This window comes from Haliotis rufescens, unplaced genomic scaffold (assembly GCF_023055435.1).
Source record: "Haliotis rufescens isolate VD_foot unplaced genomic scaffold, xgHalRufe1.0.p SCAF_25, whole genome shotgun sequence".
NCBI classification, from domain to species: Eukaryota; Metazoa; Mollusca; class Gastropoda; order Lepetellida; family Haliotidae; genus Haliotis; species Haliotis rufescens.
Window position 1 is genome coordinate 5,701,065 of NW_025963946.1, and position 11,644 is coordinate 5,712,708.

Here is an 11,644-nt window from a genome sequence, read left to right on the forward strand (position 1 = left end):
TACTGCAACAGAAGCTGATATCATACATTATCAACTCCTGAAACATTTTTCATTACCATGTTTCGAAACTCTTCTGTTAATATTTGATGAAATTTTGATGCCCGGTATATTTCCTTCATCATGACGCGATCTACCTTCAGCTGCTGGCGATCTGTAGCCCATTTTTCTATATTGTATCGTCATGTATTGTGCTATTCTCTTTTATAATTCCTTACTAAAGTACTCACGGAAATGAAAAAAACCTGTTTTTCTCAATTTAAAAATCGACACAAAGTGTTACGTAGCTGTAAATACGAAATAACAAAACATCTCGAAAGGGACTAGTCTGGATTTGCTAGTTTGATCTCAGTGAACAATACAAAATGTACTTTACAGGAGGTAATTTGTCGGCACTTTCAACATTCAAAAATAAAACTAAGTCCAGATTGATATAGCAGAAACAGACTATAGGTATTATGCACTTGTTCTCACCTGTCGTCAAGGTGTCATAGGTCACCTTGATCTACTTACACCTGGTTATGCCCTGTTTCACAATAGTCTGTTTTATTCACATTTTTCCACACTTTTACGTGTAAAAAGGCATAAAAACATTTGATACGCTGTATTTGTGCCACGGCCCAGTTAGTGCTAATTAAGTTGTTTGAATATTTACATATTTTGTATATTAACTGCATTTATTTAAGATCTGAGGTCGAAAAAACAGTTTTTTTTCATTTCCGTGAGTTCTTTAGTTTTATATCTTTTTCTGTGATAAATCTAGTGATTTTACTGTCCTTCGTAAACCGTTTTTTAAATAAGTTTCAATATATGTATTATGTTTAACTATTGATAGTCACGATATGGCTGAAATATTGCCGATTTAACTCACTCACTCACTCATCATGACGCGATGCCATAGTTGTTCCCATACCAAAACCTGGACGGGATCATACCGATCCCTCAAGTTATAGACCCATTATATTGACTAAATGTGTTTGCAAAACCATGGTTTGGTTTTGTGTATTTATTGTTTAACGCCGCATTCAGCAATATTCAAGCTATATGACGGCGATCTGTAAATAATCGAGTTTGGACCAGACAATCCAGTGATTGATATCAGTAGCATCGATCCACGCAATTGGGATACGATGACATGCATCAACCAAGTCAGCGAGCCTGACCACCCGATCCCGTTAGTCGCCTCTTACGACAAGCATAGTCGCCTTTTAGGCAAGCATGGGTTGCTGAAGACCTATTCTACCAAGGATCCTCACGGGTCGATTTGGATGGCAATCCTATTAAGGTTGTCAAGTGTGTTTGGGTGTATTTGTTGACAGCCATTTGACATTTTTACCTCACATCAAACATTTATAAAATAGATGCCCGAAAGCCCTAGATTTGCTGAAAGTCGTTTCGAATTCAAAGTGGGGAGGTATCAGAAAACTCTCCTCCTACCGTACAGAGCTCTCATTCGCTCTAAACTAGATTATGACTCCATCATCTATGGTGGGGCCTGTACTAGTAGTTTTAACAATATTATGTACTATACATCATCAAGGTCTGAGGCTCTGCCTTGTTGCCTTCAGAACTTTTCCTGTCAACAGTTTGTTTTCACTATCCTTAACAAAACATCACCAACCTTTTTTTCAATCCATTTAATCCAGAGTATCACTGCGTTTTTTTCTGATGCAAACATTGAACTTACGGACATATCTCCCACCCAAATACTGTCGTCACCCCAGTGGCAACTGGTAAATTCACAGGTGCATGTAGATCATAAAGAAATCGGAAAAAATCATCTAATGTATCGGCAAGTATACATTGAGTTACGAAATACCTACAAGACTTACAGATCTATACTGAACAACAAAACTTCCTGTGACATTGAATAAGATTTAATGCAAAGTTATGTTTTGTACCAAATCTGAAACAATTTCGGTTTGCAACAGATAAAAGACTCTTGTAAGTGATTTAATTTGCCATACTGACTTCAGAAAATGCGTGATTTCATTAAAAAAAACATGAACATGCCAAATTATCAATTTACAAATCAATAGTGTGTGTCCACCTCTGGTTGCGATGCAAGCAACACATCTTCGTCTCATGGAATGGACCAGGCGTCGCACAAAGTCCTGTGGGATATCTGTCCATATCTGCTTGAGCATGTTTCGAAGTACTTTGAGTGACTGTGGAACACGTGGTTGACGTCGAAGGCGCCGATCCATCTCATCCGACATGTGCTCGATCGGTGAGAGATCAGGGGAGCGAGCCGGCCAGGGGATGAATTTCACGTTGTTTTGTTGAAGAGAATCCTGAACAAGTCGAACAATATGAGACCGGGCGTTGTCATGTTGAAAGGTAATGCCTGAGCCATGACGACGCAAAAACGGTAGAACAACTGGGCCGATGCTATCGTCGCGGTAGCGCTGTCCATTGAGATTTCCCTCTACCACTATCAAACGGGTCCTCTGTCTTGCTATAATCCCACCCAATACATAACACTGCCGCCTCCGAACCGATCTTCTTCCATGACACAATGATTGACGTAACGTTCACCTTGACGTCGGTACACTCGAATCCGTCAATTGCTGTGACTGAGGTGAAAACTCGTCAGTGAATAGAACTTGTCCCCACTGCATGGCCGTCCATCGTAGACGCTGTCTGCACCACTGTAGACGTCGTTGACGGTGGTTTCCTGTCAAAATGGGACGTCTGGCGACAATCCCTGCACACCAAGAGGCGGCGACGTACGGTTTGTGAAGATAGTCGTCGAAGACCAGGGATGCTTCTTGCAGTCCTGTTGCTGGCTAGAATAAATTTCGTAGGTGTGTTGTTCGAATCCAGTTGTCTTGTCGATTATTGGTTACGCGTGCCCTGCCACTCCGAGGATGGTCTCTGACTGCTTTTGTCTGTTGCCAACGTTGCCATAAACACCAAATGTTTCTGTGGACGTTAAATTGTCTTGCAACATCACGTTGACTCGATCCTGCTTCAAGCATACCAATGGCTCGCAGAGGCTCATTTTCGGACAGGCGTGGCATTTCGTAATATTGACTTATTGCGTAATTTTCATGTTTTTCTGAGTGGTTGTTGTCAGCACGATGCTAAACAATGCATATGGAATCCCGTTAAAGCACGTTTTTATACCCATTCTTGGGTAGTGAAATGCATGGGGCTAGCATAAAAGTCAACTTTTGCATGGAGTGCATGCTTTTCTGTAGCAGTTGCATTTTTGTGACGTGATTCCATACATGTACTACAATATTGAAACTTTACTTGTTTAGAAATACATTAAAATATTGATGTCACAGGAACTTTTGTTGTTGAGTATATATTTGCAGATGGTCCCAATGATGGTGGTGCACTGTCATTGGATTAAAAACAATATCATCAAGACTACCAGATGCTTGTTCCATTTTTACAGCTGAATCCAAGCTATTCTAGAAAACATCAATGAACAATCTTAATATAAACAATTTATCATACTTTCTGACTCTCTATCGTGGCCTCAGGCTATTCAAAATAATGCATGTCATCATATGCTTTTATTAGAAATTGTTGAATTACATAATGATCTTGCTAGTGGCCAATACGATATTGCCCTTTTTGGGGTTACCCAGCCATGTTGGAATCATTGGTAACACTATGACCGATGCTTCCGCAAAGCGGCTGTCAACAAATCTTTTACGCCACTTCAAATGCAATACAGTGACTATAGACCAGTGATCAGATGTTACATCCGAGATCTGATGCAAAAGAAGCGGGACACTCAAGTAGGTATCAATAAATTACATGAAATATAACCAACTATTGGCTACACCTACTTGGGTTGTCAGTCCACATTTGAGTGAGTGTGTGAGTGAGTGAGTGAGTGAGTGAGTGAGTGAGTGAGTGAGTGAGGGAGGGAGGGAGGGAGGGAGTTTTACACCGCTTTTAGCAATATTCCATCAATATCACTGCGGGGGACACCAGAAATGGATTTCACACATTGTACCCATGTCAGGAATCGAACCCGGGTCTTCGGTATAAAGATCGAACGCTTTAACCACTAGGCTACCCGACCGCCCCCCACATTGAAAGAGGTCATTTTACGATGGAATAGGCCATGGTAAGTATACACATGAATATTATTGAAAGATGAGGATCCTCCATTTTGTATCCATTGTGATAAGAGAATCACTGTCAAGCGTGTCCTGCTTGACTGTATTGATTTTGCCAGCACAAGGGGTAACTATTCAATCATTATCAATTAAGTGTCTTTTATTAATTCCCGTTTAATCATTGTTTTTTAAAAGAAATAGAGTTGTTTGAAGAAAATGATCGATCCGTCTTATAAAATATGAATGTTATAAAATTGGAGATAAAATTAGCTTCTGATATCGTTGGTGGTGGTATCCTTGAAGGGATTGAGGTACTGTATAACTATTGTCCCCCTGAGAGGTAATGTACGGTCCATATCTTTCAAAGTAAGTTTAGAACTACCACGTTTTTAATCGTTGAATATGTGTCTTTGTCATATGTTAGGCTAATTTTGCCAATAATCGCCAGTACTTGAACGAATGGGGTAAGGCCTGCTTGGGTCTATGAAGGTAGCAAAGGTACTGTAAGTCCTCATGGTCCCCAGTATGGTGTCTGTCTTCAGTGGCTGGTGATCTATAGCCCGTTTTTATTATGTATTTATATATATTGTGCTATCCTTTTTATGATTCCATACTAGTTTTACATTTTTTTCTGTGATAAGTCTAGTTATTTCAGTGGCAATTTAGTTATTTTCGTTGGAAATGTATTTAGTATTGGAGAAAACACGCTTCTGAGCCCCGCGGTTTTTCTCGACCCCCAGGGCATGCTCTGTCTACCAAAACCGAGGGAAAGAACAAGAGTTTTTCCATACTTATAAACCGTCCAAATTGATTAAATGTTATAACAAGCATCTATAAATGAGGCGCTTCATTATGGCGCTTTCATGAAGACGTGATATCATAACTTGCACGTGAAATTCGCTGACTTGCCAGGCGTTCAAGAGCACTTGGATGTGTCAACAACAAAACACAACTAAAATACTTACTTTTAAATGAAAGTGAAATCTTCGGTTTCTAAATGTTTGTGTTGCAATTTTCCAATTCTTTTAAACTTTTCAAAACGAAAATTCGCAAATTTTAAAGGTGTTTTTTGCTTTACAAGATTTTTTACTTTAAACAATCCAACTGTTGCATAGAGGTAGTTGTGACTTAGCGGCTAGCAGTTACAGCACGCGCAAATTGTTCAGCATTGATAAGCACATGTTTAAAAGCACGTGTTTTGAAACCTCGCTGTCCTTTCACCAGGGACTCTGACGTGCTGTCGCTTTTAAATGTCCACGCGGAACGGTACACATGACATTCAATTTTAATTGAATTAAAATATTAAATTGCTACTTGTTGTCATTTTTTCAGTTACTTGGTTAAACCTTGGATTTGAGGTTTTACATTCAAGGTAAAACCTCCCGAACGAAAATAAAACCATTTAATAGGTTTTACTTTGAAAGGAAAACCTCATAAGAGGTGTTAATGCCCAAAGAAAGAACTCTCTTACTTAATAGATATCCCAATGAATAGGTTTGTAACTAAGTTTAACCCTTGATAGTGACTGTATGGCTGCAATATTGCCGATGTGACTAAAGTGTTAACTTACTCACTCGCTCACTCACTCAGCTTCGAATTGAACTGAAGCATGGATGTAGCAACAATGCTTTAGTTAATTCCTTCGATCTCATGTCATTGATATAGGTTGCCAGTTCACATCAAATCAAGTAGCGTAAAGTTATTGTCCCCCTAGGAGGGTATGTCAGTCCCACATCATTCAATGTTTTGTTATGCATACCGGAATTTTAAAACGTAGTATTTTTGTCATTTAATATAAGGCTTAACTGGTAAACTATCGCCAGTGACTGAAGGACTGATATAAATCCAGCCAGGGTCCATGCAGGAAGCAAAGGCACTGTAAGTCCCCATGGTCCCTTGTGTGGTGATCTCCCTTTAGTAACTGACGATCTCTAGCCCATTTTTATATTGTATTGTTCACTGATACTTATAACTTTTATATATTCTCAACTAGTTTTAAATAGACTGTGATATTCTAGTCATTGTACTGTCCATCGTTGACAGCTTTTTATATTGTCTAAATATATGTATTATTAATGTACTTCTCGTCACGATATGGCTGAAATACTGCCGATGTGACGTTAAATCTGAACTCACTCACTCACTCACATTTAAACTGGCCAATGCTATTTGTCAAATGTGAGAGGTAAAACACCACTTAATGTAATCGTACGGTCCTCGAACAAAGGGATTCGTTGAACGGCATAACAGCCAAAATCATACTGTAAGCGTGACCAAATCGAAGCGGGTTCAATTTCTCTTTCTCACGTCAATGAGTAACACACCATGGCAAAATTACTCTCATGCAGAGCTCACATTCGAAATGTCCCTTTAAAGAATATTGTCGAAGAAGTCTGTATTTATAAAACTATCGTAACTAATTGCTTCCCACGTACCATTCTCCATTCAATCACCCGTGACTATGGATGAAAAAGCATGGTTTGTGAGTGAGTGAGTGAGTTGGGTTTAACGCCGCTTTTAACAGTATTCCAGTTATATCGCGGCGTGTCAGTTTCGTGTAGGAGGAAGTTCCGAAGTGGTGCAGGTCTCAGACGTTTACCACTTCGGTGAAACCCACGGGCATAAGTATGGTGCTGACAAAACTAGAAACACAATCGGAGCGAACCGGGATTCGAACCCACAATCATAGATTTCTGGCGTGCCCAAGAGACGCAACTCTGCACAGCGAGTCGCAGCACCCTAGACGATTGGGCCACCTGTGCCCTCGTATGGTTTGTAAGTTTTGTGTAACGTCAAAAGGAATTTATACGTCAATAGTTCGAAACGTGCAGCAATTTGCACATGCTTTTATGACACATTGTATGCTGAAACTAAACTGATATTCCAAAACCGGTTTTGAATTTAGGTTTAAGTAGAATAGTCTCGGTCTAAACTTCGTGGTCAAATATTGACTCGTCTTCTATTCTATACGTGTGTTTTTCATCATGTTAAACATACGTAACGGCGCACTGATGGAGTGTAGCAAGAAAGGAGGAATGATCACTTGAATTAATAAAACATCAATCAAAGGATTACCAATAATACCTTAATTGATTAATCACTGTTATCTTGCACAGTGGATTTGTCAAACGTAAGTATTTATATACAGGTTGGGGAAACCCACGAAACGGGCTATAAAAGGCCATTCGGGCCATGTGAGGATAGCCCAATTGGGCTTTACGAGAAAGTTTTCGGTTTTGTGAGAGGACCCCAAAATACCGCATTTGTAATATCCCATCAGCACATCGACTGACATTAACCATCCATGAAAATAAGGTAAAAACACAAAAACACACATCGTTCAAGAGGTAGATATTCACAAATATACATACCCGACATGCTCAAAGACTTTTAGACAGCCGTAGAGACACAAAACCTACCAAAATATACATGCACATAAATTGATTTGAGGAATGTATGGGAGGTGGATATTGACATAAGCTTAGTTATGTACGACTTGGAAATAAGATGCCAAATGCCAAAACGAAATATGGAAATGAGGCGTCATAACATTTAAAGTCATTGATTGGTTGCAAGATATACACAATCAATTGACACTATATAAAAGGGGTCGAATTGGGTATAATCATTCCCGCTCAACTCAGCAACATGGAATGCGGGTGCAAGAAAAACAGTGAATTTGCACACGGAAAGGAGTTTAAGGTACTCAAACTATCTTGGAAAAAAATACCCAAATGTATCGTGAACAAATTAATAGACAAACATTTGTTGACCGAAAAGCAAAATCTGCTCTGCACTGCCTGTGCTGATCATTGCCGTGATTTTATTCTCAAGGATCCCCACGGTTCCTAGTATGCTAGCGATCCCTAGCCCCGTTTTTATACTGTATTGTTATTTATCGTGATATCCTTTTATGGTTCCATTCTAGTCTTAAACTATATAATCTGTGATACTCTTGTTATTTTACTGTTCTTTGACGACGGGTTTTACAATAAAATTGAATGTATTATTACTTTCTAACTTGATTTAGTCACGATATGGCTCAAATATTGCCGATGTGAATATAAATATTCACTCACTCACTCACTCATTATTCTCAAGGAACATTCACAAAGTATCACAACCATCATCGACGACATAAACATCGGCAAATGTACACAGAACGAACTACTTACACAGAAAGAAGTTCATTGAAGAACAAATTAATCATGTGTTTCACCAGCAAATACATGATGTGAACATCACTGATATGTTTGATTCTCTACCAGTCTCATCACCCCACACCACCCAGGCCAACCCCGCTGAACCCAAAACAAAATGGAATCGTAAAGGTAAGGGCAAGGGTAAAGCTACTGCCAAGGTTACCAAAAACGTTACAGACAGTAACCTTCATCACCCACACCACATTACACTGCTGTGTCTTGTAGAAGCGATGGCAGTGTGAAATTGAGAAAGGTTACAACAGAGGCAAACAAATATGACATGGTTGAAGCCGAAGTTCAAACCTAAAATTGATGTTGGAAATCCTGTTATTGTGAACCCATGTTCTTACAAAGCAGTTGGTGAGGTCATGGGTTCCATCCAAAAACAAACAGTAGACGAGACTCCTCGTTGTTGGACAGTTATTGGTTGTGACGGTCTTCCATACAGCCTTGCTTCCAGATTAGTGACGTCAGAGTTCACATGCGACATAAGTGACGAATCACTATCTGGAAGTGAGGCTTGTGTGGAGCATCTGAAAGCAGTCCACAACAAGGATGTTTCTGATGTAACAAACCTCAGAACCTTTGGAAATCTACTCCTCGTCCCTAGTCCTGGTCATAAAGAAATTAACATGGTAAAGGGGTTGTTTAAACTTCTGTGGCAAGTATTATTGAAGGACGTAGCCCACATGTGGCATTACAGATCCACTAAAGCAATGGCCTCCTGCAAAAATGCCTCTGACCATCACAGTCTTGGCAAATGGTTGAAATCCTATTATTTGGCATAAGCCGTGAACTTCATGTGCCATATGTCAGAGAACGTATAAAGTGTGGCAAGAAACCTAACTATCTTTCATTTTCGGAATGGGTAAATACTATCACAAACCCAAATGTCTGCTTTCTCCAGACATCATGTTCACACGGGTTTTCGCCCTTTACATGTACCGTGTGGCTAGTCGTAGGGGCGATTCACGTTTGGCAAGGGAGGCCTACCTGAAAGACAGTGAATTGTTTTTTCGGACTGAACATGTATCTTTACCAGGAGCTTACCATTCGTGAGCTGCACACATACGTCAATGCGCCCGATGCTGTCAAAGACCTCTTAGACAAAACTACTACAATGTCCAAATCAGGCCATGATAGCAAGGGAGAGGGAGGTGACTTCATTTTGGAGAATTATAACCGCAAGATCAAGATGTGGATGACTCCTGGCCTCCCTACTACTAAAAGTTGGAGACCATCTGTCGCAATCTCGACAATTTGGAACAGGTACATAAACCAGTGAACATTCGTACAAATACCTTATTTGAAGTTTATACTGTTATGTGAATTATTAACGTTGGCTCATACGTCACTCTTAAGGGCCACAAAATGTTCATAAGGTGTAGCCATACTTTTTTCTTAATTCGCTCATAAAAGTATGATTAACGGCAAGCAGCTCTTCAAAATAACACAAATGGTTATTTGGGCGATAAAACCACATAGTCGTTTTGAATATTAATGGCGTCGACATTAACATCAATCCGATTTAATGCCTCCGATGTAATAAGTGAGCATGCACAATAACTAAGTACTCATAGATGTATAATTGACACACTTCTGGTGTATATTATACCATTTTCAGGCAAGATCACACCTGATGGATCTCATTGGTGATGAGATGGCCGAGGACAATTAAGGATATGAGGTCTGTGTAGACAGTGTGATAGGACAATGGCGCACCGATATCCGCGCATCTCAATATGTGGCTAATCCCCATGCACAACTTCCACATGTCTCTCTGTCTAACAGTCTTTTGGTTGCAGGGCTCGTGCATAACGCCAGCACCTGCAGATCCAATAGGGATGAGTACTTCGGTCAAGTTAGGAATCCAAGTGGGGCATCCAGTTAGGAAAGTCCCTCAAACTCAACCCCGTTTTCGTTCTGCCAGGGGATAGGGATCATCATTACTCTCTATCCAACAAGACGAAAACCGAACTTCCGGATTTGATTTCCTCTGCTCACGACCTTTTACGGTCACTGGGTGCAATTGCAATAGCAGAGGCCAAATGACACCTATTTGAACAAGATGTAAAACTTGGAACAAAGGCTATGTATTTGACACATCGGTCTGATGTACAAGAAACAATTCTGGACGTTCTGGAAACCATTGAAGCTGGTGAAGCTGGTGAGATTTTATACTTATTAATCAGGGTTTAAAATTACTATTATTTACATTGTTGGCAAGGTCTATACGTGTAATGTACAAATAATTATATTTGTTAGTGTTAGATTTCGATAATTACAGTATGTTGCAAATAGGATATAATATGTATGATTTATTGCAATACTGTTATTTCATCATCAGGTTTGACTGTTTCAGATGCCACACCCATGGACAAAAGGTAATCCCTATTTTTATGGATGTATTAGCGTATAAGTGTTTTCTGAATCGCGTTATTGGAACAATCGTATGTAAAAAAAAATATTGTGTCCAAATGTATACACACAAACAACGTATTTACTCCAATGACAGTAATTGTTAATATTGGCGATACCGATATTATATTACAAATGAACTATACACAACAAACACTGATAATGGTTTCTTACATTTATTGATGACGTGCACAGTAAAAAGGTATTTTTTCATTAAATTTGATTGTTTTTTGTTAACTTTAAATCCTATGCAGGACAGGTGCACCCAGCAATGACAATCTTCAGTCCAACCAACCCACATTCCCGTATCTTCATCTTCTGTTGTACCATATTCAACACCACATATGGAGCAGTGGTTTTTCATCACTCTCCTTGAATGCTGAATGGTCAGATTGGGTTCCTTGGCTATGTACCATTTCTTGTCCGGGGGATGGGAACGTTACTTCAGTGCTTGACGTCGACTGACTGGGGCTCCTTATTAGCCATTTCGTTGGACGTATTCTAAAATATTTGAAATCGGTCAATGTACATGTTATTCATATAACATATATCAATATATATATATATCTATTTAACGTCGTCACTTCAAGCGTCTGTTAATCATCATTTATCGCAATCAACGTCTATGGCAATGGCATTCCTCTTTGTATTTACTTTCAACGTTATTCATACACAGGTTCATTGTGAACATTATGTTTCAAATCTTGTTCGTTTTCACCATATCTTCTGTCCCCAGTAACAGTACCGTTCCGTCTTGGTCTTCACTTCTATGTACACCAGAGAGCCCGTAATCATAGACAGTTCCTTACCCTAAAGGTAAGTCATGTTATAGTATTCTATGGTATGTCATATATCAGCACACAAACACAATGAGTTAGTTATTACTTTGTTTTGGTAATTATGTATTGTATTTATGAATATGTATACTTATGCTGTCCGTTTACC